The sequence below is a fragment of the Crinia signifera genome, chromosome 5 (assembly GCF_055691185.1).
Source record: "Crinia signifera chromosome 5, ASM5569118v1, whole genome shotgun sequence".
Lineage (NCBI taxonomy): Eukaryota > Metazoa > Chordata > Amphibia > Anura > Myobatrachidae > Crinia > Crinia signifera.
Window position 1 is genome coordinate 189732165 of NC_139221.1, and position 16507 is coordinate 189748671.

A 16507-nucleotide genomic window follows, 5' to 3' on the forward strand; every position below is an offset into this window, starting at 1 on the left:
GCACTTTCTACGAGATAATATATAGTATCTGATAGGTTGCCCATAGCAACATCCCATGTGAAATAGAACTCCCATTTTAGTAATTTCCCCCAAATAGTCAGCTCTTGAATTGTGCATTCAATATTAGATTTGTAACCTGGCAACAGAAGACTATTGGGCCACATTCCAACCTGATCGCTGAGCTGCAAGTATTCGGAGCCCAGCGATCAGGTAAATCCCATTGGTATTACAGAAACATGGTGTAACGAGTCACACGACTGGGCATTAAACATGGAGGGATATACACTCTACAGGAAAGATAGGGAAAATAGAAGGGGTGGGGTGTGTGCCTATATGTAAATAACTTAACATCATGTGAGAAAAAAATGAGCACAGACCTAGAAGAAGACAACTCGGAGACAGTGTGGGCAGAGATAACCGACAATAAATAAAAAAACAAAAATACAAAAAATTATAATAGGGGTATGCTATAGACTACTGAATATAAACGAAAGAGAAGAGTCTCTTCTTTTAAACCAAATCAAACAATCAAATCAGGGTCAGGTATTAATTATGGGGGATTTTAATTTACCCGACATTGATTGGGAAAACGAAACATGTAAAACAGCAAGAAGCAATGGGTTCTTAAGCTTACTTAAAGATCAGTTTATTACACGAATAGTAGAAGCTCCAACTCGTGATGAGGCACTCTTGGACTTAGTATTAACAAATAACATAGACTTAGGGCCAAATGTAATAGGGTGAGAGTTTCAGAAAGTGAGAGATTTTGGGAGAGTTTCCACCTTTTTTTTAAAGCAGCAATCAATTACACTGCAAGACCAGGTTGATTTTGCCATGTAATTGATTACTGCTTTAAAAAACATGGGAAAACTCTCCCAAAATCTCTCACTTTCTGAAAATCTCACCCTATTACATTTGGCCCTTAGTTTCAAACACAAAAGTAATTGAACAATTAGGGAACAGTGATCACAATATGGTTTCACTGGAAATCAACTTCAGTAAATTACATCAAAAAGGATCTGCAAAAATACTAAACTTCAGAAAAGCGAACTTTGAATTATTCAGGGAAGCCCTAACAGGAATTGGGTGGGAAACGGTTATGGAGGGAAAAAATGCAGAGGAAATATGGGATACTCTAAAAAAGGTGCTTGATTCATTAACTATTAAATACAGTAAATAAAGGTAAATTCAATAAAAAAAAGCCACCATGGCTGGACAATAAAACAAGAGCATTTCAATTCTATAAAAATAACTTGAATGAGGAGGCGTTTGCAAAATACAAAGAAGGCAAGGCAATAATAGCATTGTCTCTATTTCCATACCAAACGGCACACAGAAATCTATTCAAATAATATATGAATTTATGTGTATCGAGTATCGAATACAAAGTGTCAGTTTGCACATAGAGCAACCAATTAAGAGAGATACATGGACAGAGACTAACATACGTTTGTATCCAACTATTTAGCTGAGAAGCATTTAATGTAAAGAGATTTTGGATACTAAGAGAGGACGCTGATCACTCAGAGATTGAGATTGGCAGTTTAAGTGCAGGAAGCGCACACACACAGCTTTTTAACAATTTATGGTGTTTGCGATCCACTTATATGTTTGTATGTGTGTTCTTATACTCCGCATTTTTAGTTGAACCCCAATAAAGGTTACATTTTAGGATTGGTAGAATTCTTTGTGGTGCACTACAAAGCGACAAACTTTTCTTTTCTTGATAAATGTCTTTCCAATTTTGTCTAGTAGTAGCACACCCCTATAATTTCTAGTACAAGAAATAAAGATTGTTAATAGAAATAAACAGGGGTCTATACACAAAATACAGAAATTTAACAAATTATTGCTCTTGTGCGACTAACCAACCACCCCAAAAACATATGCAAGTTGGTGAACTAGCTTCACATTCTAGGCTGGTCTGCACAGACAACAGTTAAAAAATGTAAAAATAATACACTAATTGTATTGAAGGATACCCGTCTGACAACCCTGATTGGGACAAGCTAAAACCCTCACCATGTCCAACCCTGAAGTAACATTAACAACAGCACCAACTTTCAGTCTAAGCCAAAACTTAGACGAACGCCAGACTAAAATAAAAAACAGCTTTGATTCCCTCCTTGACAGGAACATTCTACATATTAGTACCTCAGAGGATTGGTCAAATGACTTACAACAACTAAACATTAATAAAACAAACCAAAGCTTTTTGGAACAGAGCAATGTTTGAGAGTTATATCAAACAAAAGACCACCCCATGGGGCCTGCGACCAAGAGTGTTCCCGTCGTTTGAGTTAGCGACAGACAATCTGTGGCTTGAATGGGAAAGAATACTCACTGAATGCTCCACCAATCTGATGAATGTCCTTATTAAACATGAAGAAATTATGCTGGAAGGATATGGAAAGGAAATAATGAAACTCAGTGAAAAACTAAAAAGTGTAGAAAATTTAGACAAGTTCCAAAAGATGTACCAGAGATATAAGTCAGAAATTGACAACATGGAAAAGGAGGTTATCAGTAGAAAGAAAGGGAAGCTACAAAGAGATCTTAACGACTTTGCAACTGGTCATGTGTATAGATGGAACCAGAAGAGAGCCAGAAGCAATACCCAAACAAATTATACCCCTACCGACATAGATTTGTCTGGAAGTGAATCTTCCCATGAACAACACTCAAGGAAGACACTGTTGGATTTTTTAGGGGTCACTCCGAGAGAAATCAGGCACAATATAGGACGGAATTCAGGAAGACAAGAAGGGGCAAGAAAAAGAACAACAAGAGAATGGAGAGAGGAAGGCAGATACTACCAACGATACAAGAGGTAGAAGAGCCTCCAGAGGCAGAAGAGCCAGATGCCCTCAAAATAATTAACCTCACTGGCCACACTCTAACCCCTCTCAAAACCAAATTCTGAGTAAGGGTCTTTCCTTCAGTCCCACACAATCATTTAACAGATTTGATTATGAATGTGATGTCAACCTGTTCGCCAGGAAACTACTTCTGAAGAAGTTTTTCAGTAAAAAAGACGGAGATGTGGAATGCCCCCCAAACGATGTATATGAAAACATCTCTGGAGAATACAACCAATCCAGCATACATGATCACTTCACAATAGAAGAGAACTCTCAGCTGAGAATTTTCAGGACGACAGCACAACTGGACTAACCTTAGGAACATGTAACACCATGATACCCCTAAAACGAAAATCCAAATTCTACCCTGATTTCAACATATGTCCTCAAGTTAAAATCTATGTGAATCTAGTAAGTAAGGATCTTGACTCCCTAGAAAAACGAAAGCAAAAACACTCATCACATAGCAATATGACCTCAGAAGAAACACAAGCACTAAGAGAAATAAACAAATGGAAAGACACCATAATTAAACCATCAGACAAAGGTGGTAATGTGGTGCTATGGCCACGGGATGAATATGTCAGAGAACTGGAGAGGCAATTAAACGACCAGTCATGCTACAAGAGACTCAAATTCAATCCACTGAGAGACTTTATGCAAATCTATGACAACATCCTGAAAGAAGCCGTTAGTGAGGGGACCATTACCAAGACACAACTGGATTTTTTAAAAGTGGATGAACCCAAGATCGCCACCCTATATCTCCTGCCCAAAATCCATAAGGATGAGAGACATCCCCCGGGCCGACCGATTGTCTCAGGCATGGGCAGCCTGACAGAAAATGCCAGTCGATTTGTGGATCACCACTTGAGAAAATATGTAACGTCGCTTCCATCCTACATTAAGGACACCATGGATGTCCTAAATAAAATCCAGGACATCGTATTGGACAACCAAATGTGCCTAGTTACAGTATGTGCCTATGCACATCCTTGCTGGCGGGTTGCCAGAACGTACGCGCTGGCGACCCGCCAGCAGCCTCGCCAGCGAGGAGACTGAGACGTGCGTGCGTCTCACGCGCACGCGCGTCTCAGTCTCCGTCGCTAGCGTGGCGGAAACCCTGTCCGTCTCCGCCTCAGGGAGACGGACGGGGTTAGGGGGGGGTTAGGGGGGATGCGGGCAGGCGGCGGGGACCCCGGGTTACCGCCGGCAAGCCGGCGGGGACCCGGGGAAACGTTTGGAAGCGCCGTCGGAAGGGGGCGCGCGCGCCTCTCGTGCGCGCGCGTCCCCTTCTCACGATCGCCATGGCGCTGGCGGGGGATGGCGGCTGGCGACGCCAGCGCCATCCCCTGCCAAGATGGGAACAGACCCATCTGTACCTGCGATGTAGAGAGCTTATATACGAACATCATTCATGAATATGGCATCAGAGCAACAAGATACTTTCTGAGTATGGAACAAAGAGATCCTTTCCAAGAGTTCTTGGTAAAACTTTTGCGCTTTGTTTTAACAAAGAACTTCTTCGTCTGCAATGAACGTTTCTACCTCCAGGTACAGGGGACAGCTATGGGCAGTACGTGTGCCCCGACGTATGCCAACCTGTACCTGGGGTGGTGGGAAAGGGAGGTGGTGTTTTGCGAGGCGAATGAGAAATACACGGAACATGTATTGATTTGGCACCGTTATATTGATGACCTGATCATCATATGGGAAGGTGACAAGGAGACATTTATAGAGTTCATAAACATCTTGAACAAGAATAATCTCTATCTCAGATTAACCTATGAAATGAGCCAAGAAAAGGTCACCTTCCTGTACCTAACCATCTATGTGGAGGAGGACGGACACATTGCAACTGACATGTATCGCAAGAAAACATCAACCAATACCCTGTTACACCATCAAAGTTCCCACTTTCCCCCTGTAATAAAGGGATTACCCAAGGGAGAATTCCTTTGGACTAAAAGGAATTTCTCCAAGAGAGAAATATATGAGAAAAGAGCAGAACAATTGAAAAGCAGACTGAGAAGTAGAGGTTATAGCAACCATGAAATCAAAAAAGCTGCAAAAGACACAGAAAAATACAGTAGGGAACGACTACTCACTCCCAACACCACCAAAGCGGATGATACCCAGGAAACAGTACGATTTATTGGCACCTTTTGCCAGGAGTGGCGAGAAATCCAAGCGATCCTCAATAAGCATATCGATATACTTAAAACTGATGAGGATCTAGCCAAAATTGTGGAAAATCGCATACAAATGAGTTGGCGGAGAAGCAACAACATGAAAGATCTATTAGTACACAGTCATTTGTAAAAAATCCACACCCCAAAAATCCAAACAAAAGGTTCCTACAAATGCAGAACATGCAAAGCATGTTCGATCATGTCCACAACCACTTCCTTTACGGATAAGTTCAATAGAATCTGGAAAATCCAAGATTACGTTAATTGTGACACTATAGGTGTGATCTACAATTTAAAATGTCCCTGTAATTTACATTATATAGGGAAGACCAAGAGACCCCTTAAAAAACGACTTCTGGAGCATATATCCAGCATCAAAAATGCGAAAAAGGACCATCTTAACATGAAGACCCTGACACCTGTTGCTAAACATTTCCTCAGAAAACATCAAGGAAATCCCCATGGACTACAAGCCTTCGGCATGCTGAAACTAGATCTGGGCATAAGAAGGGGCAACTTGGACAAAGAACTGTTGAAGCAAGAAAGTAAAATTATCATTCTGATGGACACGATGGCCCCCAAAGGCCTGAATGAGGAGAACAGCTATGCGGCTTTTCTTTAAAACCCCCCAAAAATTACAATCTCAGACTCCAATAAAATACCTCCTACTCAACAACTATACTATGTACAATAATATATACCACCAATATTAGAACACAATAGGCCAAACCAACTCTAGGAGAATATGTATATATAAGCTGTCTCTATACACATATCCCAACCTGGGGATACAAAGCACAATACTGACAGGACGATATATGATACAAGAAAACCTCAGTTGGATCCCCTTACATGAACACTCATATATACACTTAAAGATAAAAAATAATCTTACTAAAAAACGCAGTATTGCTGAAAAAGAGTGTATGTATGTATGTATGTATGTATGTATGCATGCATATATATGCACACGTATATGTATGTATGAATATGCATATGCATTATCTGCATTCAAGCAGTAATCCATATATTCAATAATTTCCCATTATTCCCACACCATGATCACACCCCCCTTTTTCTCACCTTTTTGCCTAAAGTTTAGTTCACAGAATTTTTACACCGGATTTTTCCACGAAACTCCCTATACAATCACCTCTTACCTGTCTCCATTGATGTCAATAGGAGAATTTACTCACCATTATCACATTTAAATATAAAATTAATAAAAATATGTATAATCTTGTAACACATGCACGACGTAATACCTCACAGACCAAGTCACCTTCCTTATCACCGTAACTATACGTCACAATTATTTTCCCTTTCCTCTAATATATTTTTTTTAAATTTTACAATATTTCATGTATCATATTTTTTCACTCATTATTATTTTTACTAATCTGTTACATAAATTTACAAACAGGATAGAGAATTGATGTAGACCATGCAATATATCTTTCTCCAACCTAGGACCCGACTACCAGGCACGGGTAGACTAATCATCTCCAGCAAGAAACATAGAAAAAAGAAAATATGCGGTGATAGCTCTATGACTGATATATATATACACAAGTGCATATATGTGGAAGGTTGACAGCTCCTTTATCAATCAATACTATCCACTGATGTCTCTCCCAAAAAATTGTTTTGGGATATATTCTTGGGGACCCATGAATTTGACAGATCACTTAGAGCCACAACCTTCCGGTTGCATGATGTATATCAAAATGCCCACTACTGCTACATTCCAACCGTCGCATATATCAAGAATGTCCCCATGTGTATCCCGAACACACGATATATATCAAATGCCCCAACAAAACTTAGGAGCAATAAATATAGGGAAACCATGCGCAATCACTTACTACAATGAAAGAAAGGATGAGAAGTATATGTAAACCCCAAAAATTTAGTGCATGGATACAAAATAAAATTTAAAAGTGCATATATACACGGGAGATCGCGGGATACGAATAATCCCTTTCACTATCAACATTATCCACTTATGTCTCTCCCATCTTGCTGGGGAGATATCAGTGAGAAATATATGGGACCTAAGAATCTGACAGATCAATTGAAGTGCAACTTTCTTGCTGCATGATGTTTATTAAAATGTCAAATATAGCCATATTCCCACTGCGGTATATATCAAAAATGTCCTCATGTGTATCCCAACGGCACGATATATATCAAAAACCCCAACAAAATCTAGGAGTAATAAATACAGGGAAACTATGCGCAACTACGTACTATAAGGAAAGAAAGGATGAGTAATATATGTAAACTCAAAAATTTATTGCATGGACATAAAGTAAAACTTGCGAGTGCATATATGTACGGGAGGTCGTGGAAGATCAGCAGTTCCCTTTTCAATCAACACTATTCACATACGTCCTTCTCATGTGAAGGATATACCCTGAGGGACCCAGCGAGAAGCATATGGGACCCACAAATTTGACAGATCACCTAGAGTTGCAACCCTCTTGCTTGATAATGTGTATTAAAATATCAACTATAGCCATATTCTAATTGCGGTATATATAAAAAATGTCCCCACATGTATCCCAACTGCACGATATATATATCAAATAATAAAATCTAGAATCACCAAATATAGGGAAACCATGCGCAACTACTTACTATAATGAAACAAAGGATGAGCAGTACATGCAAACATAAATTTATTGTACGGATCCGGAATTAAACCAAATGATAATGAAAAAAAAAAGGATATAGCTTACAGTGTACGGTTCAGAGGGAGGGGAGAATGATGCCCATCTCCTCGCCATTGGAGGAGAGGAATAGAAGGAGGCGGGAATATGAAACAATGAAAGCCGATTGGAGAAGATCGCCGGTGAATCAGTACTTATCCAGGTCAGGAACGTCAGGACAGGTTTCCCTGATGAAGCGATAGCGGAACGTATGTCGTCTGTGTGTGCGGCGTCTTCCATAGCACTCCCTCCTTGTGAGGGCTGATATATGCAGAGCCAGATTAAGGTCTAAATGGGCCTGGAGCTGAAAATTATCAAGGGCCTATTCTGCGCAATGATTGGGGTTGTGGCCAGCACCTAATAATGTAGGGGGCGTGACCAGTGTTCTGGTTGGGTGGTCTGCTCATGGGTGTGTCTCTATTTGTCTAAATACTTTCAACGAATTATATATGCCTGGAAAAGGCAGGGGGCTGGCATAGAAAAAATGCAGGGAGATATATTGGCGAGTGCCCTCCAAAGGTGCACCTGCAGGATGCCGATGCCCTAAGATACTTGCAGGGTGAGGCGGCAATCCAAAATTCACACGGACTGAGCCAAAATTCACACTATGGCACATGGATTGAGTCATAATTCATGTTATGTCACACAGATTAAGGCAAAATTCACATTTTGCCACATGGATTGACCCAAAATAAACACTATACAAAACAAATTGAGCAATGAAGCACTGGGGCATTGCGCGGCGAAGGCGCGCACTAAAAATTTACACCATAATGCCCATTACATGTTAAAGCCACACACCATAATGTCCATTACGTATTCTGCCAAACACCATAATGCCTATTAAAACTTATGCTACATAAGTGCTGCTTACCTACATGCTCATTTCCAGGGGTTCCATGCTCATTGCCAGGGGTTCCATGCTCATTGTCATGTGGGATTACATGCTCATTACCAAAGGGGAATACATGCTCGCAGTAACTGGGGGACAGCCGCCGCCAGGCAGAAAGGACAGCTGGGCAGAGAACAGGGGGCTGCCCGGCTGTATTCAGAGCACTGCAGGTCCCGGCTATTTTAAAAATAATACCCCTTTCACACCATAAAATGCAGGGACTTACCCAATAATATGGTCCCACGATCATGCAGGGCCATTCCGGGGCTGGCCCCTTTTATACCAGCCTAGTCCCTGCATTTTCTGGTTTGAGGGGGAGATAACCCCCCCCCCCTTTAAACAACCAGCTATATATTCGGAACCAACTGACCCATTTTCATGTGGGCTTCAAATAATTTTGGTCCTGTGAATCTGGGCCATTTGGTTCCAGAGAAATCTGCCCTCAAACAACATGAACAGCCATGAAATTACATTTCAGAAATGAAAAAAATCGGTTTACCCGCAATATCTCTAGAACCAATGAACCCATATGGACCAGCCTGGTATCATATTGAAGGCCCAGCAATTTGAGATCAACCTCAAGCTTCTGTGATGCCGGAGGGGGAAACTGTCAGCCGTTGGAACCGGGTGGGTTTGGAATTAGCGGGTTCCATGTTATCCTATGGGCTAAACGTTCCAACTTTGCCTGGCGGTATCTCTGGTTCCCGGGAGGCTAGCAACGTAGTGCCAGGCTCGTTGGAAAGCTCTGGCCCTCAGCTACAAAATGGGCATATTTAGAGAGTGGGCCTGGAGCTGTAGCTTCATCAGGCCCATTGTTAATCCGGCCCTGGATATATGAAATTGTGATCTCCAGCGTCCAGACACAAATGCTCTTAAAAGAGCAATCTGCCTATGTCTCTTAGCCTAATGTGATACTCAATTGTTTTATATTGCCATAAGTCTGATACCTTAAACAATACAATAGAAAACGTGCCACGCTGTGTCAGTACCAGCAAGCAGTACACACTGCGGACTGACACAGACTAAAAACAGCCTGCAACCATCAGTGAATAGATAAGTACGATGGCAATGTATATTGCAGAGCTAGTTTAAATTGTCAGTCTGTGATTAATGGTGACTCCGCTGTATGACATTAGTACGGAGTACAGACCCATGTAGGAGTGATAGCCTGCAATTAATGACAGACAATATTGACTGAGTCTTGATATTTGTTAGAGCACTGCATGATAAAATCTGTATAACCATTAACCAGCTCTGCACACAATAGCACTCCAAAGGCACACGGTTGCCGGAATACATTGTGAATGCACCAAACACACTATCCTGGCCACCCATACTTACCTGGAAACATAAGGTTATATCAGCAAGGCAATAATAGTATTGTCTCTATTTCCATACCAAACGGCACACAGAAATCTATTCAAATAATATATGAATTTATGTGTATCGAGTATCGAATACAAAGTGTCAGTTTGCACATAGAGCACCCAATTAAGAGAGATACATGGACAGAGACTAACATACATTTGTATCCAAATATTTAGCTGAGAAGCATTTAATGTAAAGATATTTTGGATACTAAGGGCCTTATTTTGGTTCATTCTTTCTGACAAAATCCTTCTTAGATGGGCAAAACCATGTGCACTGCAGGTGGGGCAGATGTAACATGTGCAGAGAGAATTAGATTTGGGCGGGGTTTTACTTCAAAGTGAGATCTATATTGCAGTGTAAAAATAAAGCAGTCAGTATTTTCCCTGCACAGAAACAAAATTACTCACCCAAATCTAATTCTCTCTGCACATGTTACATCTGCCCCCCCTGCAGTGCACATGGTTTTGCCCATCTAAGAAGGATTTTGTCAGAAAGAATGAACCAAAATAAGGCCCTAAGAGAGGACGCTGATCACTCAGAGATTGAGATTGGCAGTTTAAGTGCAGGAAGCGCACACACACAGCTTTTTAACAATTTATGGTGTTTGTGATCCACTTATATGTTTGTATGTGTGTTCTTATACTCCACATACTCTTATACCCCAATAAAGGTTACATTTTAAGATTGGTAGAATTCTTTGTGGTGCACTACAAAGCGAAAAACTTTTCTTTTCTTGATAAATGTCTTTCCAATTTTGTCTAGTAGTAGCACACCCCTATAATTTCTAGTACAAGAAATAAAGATTGTTAATAGAAATAAACAGGGGTCTATACACAAAATACAGAAATGTAACAAATTATTGCTCTTGTGCGACTAACCAACCACCCCAAAAACAAAATCCAAAGAATCAAACAAAACTTGTAAACGGGCAATCAAAGCAGCTAAAAGATTATATGAAGAGCGCATAGCCACCGAAAGCAAAACCAACCCAAAGAAGTTTTTTAAATACATAAATAGTAAACGTTTAATTAAGGAAATCATAGGCCCATTAACTGATATTAGTGGAAAAAGTGTTACTGAGGACAAGGGAAAAGCAAAACTGTTAAATGAGTTCGTCTCATCAGTATTTACTAAGGGAGAGCAAACTGTGGAACGAACATTTACCACAAACGGGACAAATAAGCCAGATCTCATTGTGGATATCACGCAGATTCAAAACTCAAACTCAAAACAAATTAATCACCAGGGCCAGATGGGATTCATCCGAGGGTATTAATGGAATTAAGGGATGAACTAGCTACCCCACTACATTATATCTTTAGCAAGTCACTGTCGTCAGGTATAGTACCAAAAGATTGGAGAATAGCTGAGGTAGTGCCAATATTCAAAAAAGGAAAAAAGCTCTCAGATGAAGGCAGATTTCACAAAGTGGCAACACCTTCCACTCTCCTACTTGGGACGCTGCCAGTTGTTTAGAATGATTTCTTTCCCACGTCTCCTATACCCAGTCCAGATGCTGCCGTATCTTATAAACAAACAGGATGTTATGCTGATTAACCGGGCCCTCACAAAATTCATATGGGCAGGCAAACGCCCGAGAATAGCGCTATTTAAACTACAACAGACCCTATCTTTGGGAGGTATTAACCTCCCTATTATTCAAGATTATGCCCTAGCTTCGAATGTGAGGTATGCTTTGGACTGGCTGGGAGGAACAAACCACTATGTTGACTTGGCCATTGACCAGGCTTTTCTCCCCAACTCCTCACTAATTACCCTTTTACATTCCCCAACAGTGGCTATTGAGCAGTCCATTAAAATTAACCCTTTACTCTATTCCCCTTATACCGCATGGCGTACAATACGTCAGAGATATAAACTATCTAATACGCGGTCCTTATTTCTACCCCTAACCTATAATCAAGCCTTCCAGGAGGGCAAGCCAGATTTAGTATTCGAGAGATGGCACATTCAGGGATTACGATCGGTGTACCAGTTTCTTAACACTGAACACACTGTAATGATCACATTATCGGCATTAAAGGAAAGATTCCCAAATATTACCATACCAGTATTTGCATATTTTCAGACTAGAAGTTATATTTCCAGATTGTTACCCACTTTACCGAAGGCTGAATTCACTAATACCCTTAACAATCTGATAATTAATAGTGAGGGCAGATCAATATCAACCTCCGTGCTATATGACCTTACAAGAAAGAAAATAGACTTAACCACAAATACCACCGGAATATCTAAATGGCAAGATGCATCCTCAGGGCTTGGTGTTGTAGATGCAATTAGTCTTACGGTTAAACTCAATAAGCAGTTGGTTTCTGCGTCATACGCAGAAATGCAATACAAAATCTTACATAGGGCATATTATACTCCTAAATTTAGATATTTAACTGGAGTATCGGATAACTCCAACTGCTTTAAGTGTGCCTCTCCAGAAGCTGAGATCACACATTGTTTATGGTCTTGTAGAGTGGTACAGCTCTTTTGGGATGATGTGCAGTCATACATCACAAATACTTTACATATCACATTTAAGTTTACTATGCCTTGGGCCTTGTGGAACTATTATCCCCCATCACTCTCCCCCAAGCTCACACAAGGTACACGTCTCCTTCTGGCAAGAGTAGCTACAGCAGCTAAGAAGACCATACTTTCGAGATGGATACATCCGGAACATATCTCGCTAACACTATTTATGCCTAGACTGATATATATGTTTCAGATGGACTGGGTAGAATGCATACTTGATGTGGAGACCAGGGCCGCAAAATTCTTTGATATCTGGCTGCCCTACATAGTCACACTATCTACCATGGAAAGGGACACTATGAGAGAGATTATTCGCTGGTCTACTTGGTACAATATGTCAGTTTTAGAGACGGGAACACCACCCTTCTAGGGTCTGCCATAGACTACATATTAATTATCCCACAACCCTATGTAATAATCTCTGTACTCTAAGATAAAGATATACCTATATATGTACATAGAACATAAGTATATACAATGTACCTGTGATCCTGATTATGATTCTATATTGACCATGTTAATGCAATGTCAATTGTTTTCTTGTTGCTATGTTAATAAAGATATTTAAGAAAAAAAAAAGGAAAAAAGGAAGATCCCGCTAATTACAGACCCGTTAGTTTAACATCAATTGTGGGTAAACTATTTGAAGGATTTTTAAGGGATGGTATCCAGGAATATTTAGACCATCACTCAGTACTAACTAGGGATGCCAATCCCGGGGCATTTTTTCAATCCCGGGAATCGGGATTGAAAAATGCTCAATCCCGGGATTCCCGGGATCCCGGGATTGGCATCTCTAATCAGTTTAGGCAAAAAAAATGCTACAAAGAAGCCCAGTCCCCCCCCGCTACAGCCGCCCCGCACATTCATTTACTCACACCGGCGGCCGGGAGCAGGGCAGACAGGGCAGGAGCAGGAGGCATCAGCGGCGGTAGCAGCAACAGCAGAGCTGCCCGGAGGGCGGGCGGCCGACGCTGCCAGGTCCGGTCCAGGTCAGAGATGATTCTGGAGTGGGTATGGGCAGTCCGACCTGCGCAGCGTGATGGTCAGAGGTCACGCTGCGCAGGTCGGACTGCCTATACCCGCTCCAGACTGCAGTCTGGGGATCAGGAACTCCTGGGTAGCGTCTGAGCACTCGCTCAGATGCTGCCCGGCATTAGATATGCGCATGCGCATATAATCCCGAAATCCCGGGATTGGAAGATCCAATCCCGGGATTCAAATCCCGGCGTTTTTTAGGCCAAATCCCGGGATCCCACCGATCCCGATCCCGGGATTGGCCACCCTAGTACTAACCAACATGGGTTCTATGAAGAGGTTAGCAAAAACATTGATAATGGAAATGCTATAGATGTGATTTTCCTAGATTTCGCTAAAGCATTTGATACTGTCCAACACAAGAGGTTGATTAATAAAATGGAGAACCTAGGATTGGGTGAAAATATCTGCAGATGGGTAGGGAATTGGCTATGTAATAGAGAACAAAGAGTGGTTGTGAATAGTGCAGTATCAGATCCGATACTGATACTAAGTGGAGTGCCCCAGGGTTCGGTTTTAGGGCCCAGTCTATTTAAAATTTGTATTAACGATATTGGGATGGGGTTACTCAGCAATGTATCCATCTTTGCGGACAATACAAAACTTAGCAAAGTCATCAAATTATCAGAAGATGTCACCATGCTTCAAAATGATCTTGCAATTCTAGATGAGTGGGCAAAAAAATGGAAGATGAGGTTCAATGTAGATAAATGTAAGGTTATGCACCTTGGGAGACACAACCAGTGTTCAAGTTACAACCTTAGCGGAGAGGAACTGGGTAATTCCATACTTGAATAGGATCTAGGAGTCCAAATAGACAGAAAACTGGGATGTGGTGCCCATTGTAATGTAGCTACAAAAAAGGCCAACAAAATTCTAGCATGTATTTAGAGGGGAATGGTAACTAGGGACTCAAGGGTAATTATGCCACTGTATAAAGCATTGGTAAGACCTCACCTCGAATACGGAGTGCAATTCTTGGCCCCACACTATAAAAAGGACACCATAGAATTAGAAAAAATCCAAAGACGAGCAACAAAGCTTATTAGGGGAATGGAGAATTTAAGCTACAAGGAGAGATTAAGCAATTTGGGACCATTTACATTGGAAAAGAGACGTTTAAGGGGGGACATGCTCAACATGTACAAGTATATCAAGGGCCAATATAAGGAACTGTCACACACCTTTTTTTCTACTAGAAAGGAATCTAGGACGCGAGGGCATGAGTATAGATTAGAAGAAAAAAGATTTCGTTCAGCTAGTAGAAAGAATTTCTTTACGGTCAGAGCAGTCAAACTCTGGAACTCCCTTCCCAGAGAGGTGGTAATGGCTGGCTCAATAAATGCGTTCAAGGCAAAGTTGGACAAACATTTACTGGATAAAAACATCCATGGGTACAAATAAGAAATATAATCTGTCTGTAAAATATCAGAACCTACCAAATCAGCAATGGATACCAAATCAGTAATGGATAATCTATACTAGGTTGAACTAGATGGACGCAAGTCTTTTTTCAGCCTTACCTACTATGTAACTATGTAACTATGTAACCACAAGCGGCTCTACACATGCATAATCCCGTTCACAGCCATGCACACAGGGGGAAATCCATTCATAATCATCATCAATCAATCGATCACCATCTAATGGATTTCCCAGTGTAAGGCTTCGTTCGTATGGTTGTCCGAAGTCGAGCTACCTGCTTTCCTCATCATATAGGCCCTTATTCTGATCGGTGCGGCCGGAGCCGATTATGCGGCCAGGACCGTGCGTGCGAAACCCCGCCTTCCATACGGATCGCCAACTCCGTCCGTATGCGGTAAGAAGCTGGCCGAACGGACCGTACGTGTATTTTTCACGGAATACACAGACCATCGAATGCAGGACCGAGTGCTTCACCAGCACCCGCAACCTCAGACCACACGGACATTTTTCCGTGCAAAAGCAGGGATCTGGGCGGGCAGCTGACATCCGGCGATGTCATATGTCCGCCCCCTACACGTGCGTCACGGCCGCATTACCATACGTACGCCCAGCGTTTTCATGGGAACTCCCATGAAACGCGGGGCGTATGCATATGGTAATGAGCCCAAATAGCCCTTCACGCCCATCTCCACCCCCTGTTCGGAGTGTTCACATATCATGCGGGATTTGGCCGTATGCCCCGCTCGCACATGCACAGAGACGCCTCTGCACATGCGCAGACACAAAACATCGGCGGGCCGAACGCACGCGGATATATCCGCACCGATCAGAATAAGGGCCACAGTCACAGGAATCTCAGGAAAATCCGCATGGCACTGGAAAAAAAAAAATTCACTTTGGCAAAATAAAGTAGCTGTATGATGCCGAGAACTAAAAACATCCAGACACTGTACCCATTGCTAAGCATATTAGGGATGTTATCTACACTTCATGTATAGACTGTCTAAGTATAAATGTTTGCATGAATCTAATGTTGCATACAAAGATAGGAAAATTTGTATCCGTCTGTGTGGAAATATTCAAATGCTGCAGATGTCATGTGTAAAAAAGACACTCATGGGGAAATTTACTAATGAAAATACACATAAAATAGGCATATTCGTATAAGAAAAAAAGCCTATTTTATTCGTATTCGTATTTTCGGCATTTGCTATGCCCAAAATACGTGAATTTGTGTTCCTTCATGGCACATTTGTATTCATATTTAAGAATACAAATGCATACGCCATTGAATGAATACGAGTAGGAATCATCATTCATTCAAATGGCGATTCCTAATTTAACAAGCAGCCGTATGCAATACACTTCATTTTCCAGGCGTATTTGGCAACAAAAGTGAAAACAATAAAATAAATTCCAATAAAGAGCCAGTCCGGGTTTTATACAAGTCTAAGCAGGTAAATTCTGAAG

The 16507-nt window shown here is 41.4% G+C and overlaps 1 protein-coding gene across 1 annotated transcript in view; it reads right to left on the reverse strand.

The window, feature by feature from the left end:
* Window positions 1-16507, reverse strand: part of LOC146080738 (collagen alpha-2(VI) chain-like) — a 191619-nt gene that overhangs the window by 134364 nt on the left and 40748 nt on the right. The window lies entirely within an intron of this gene.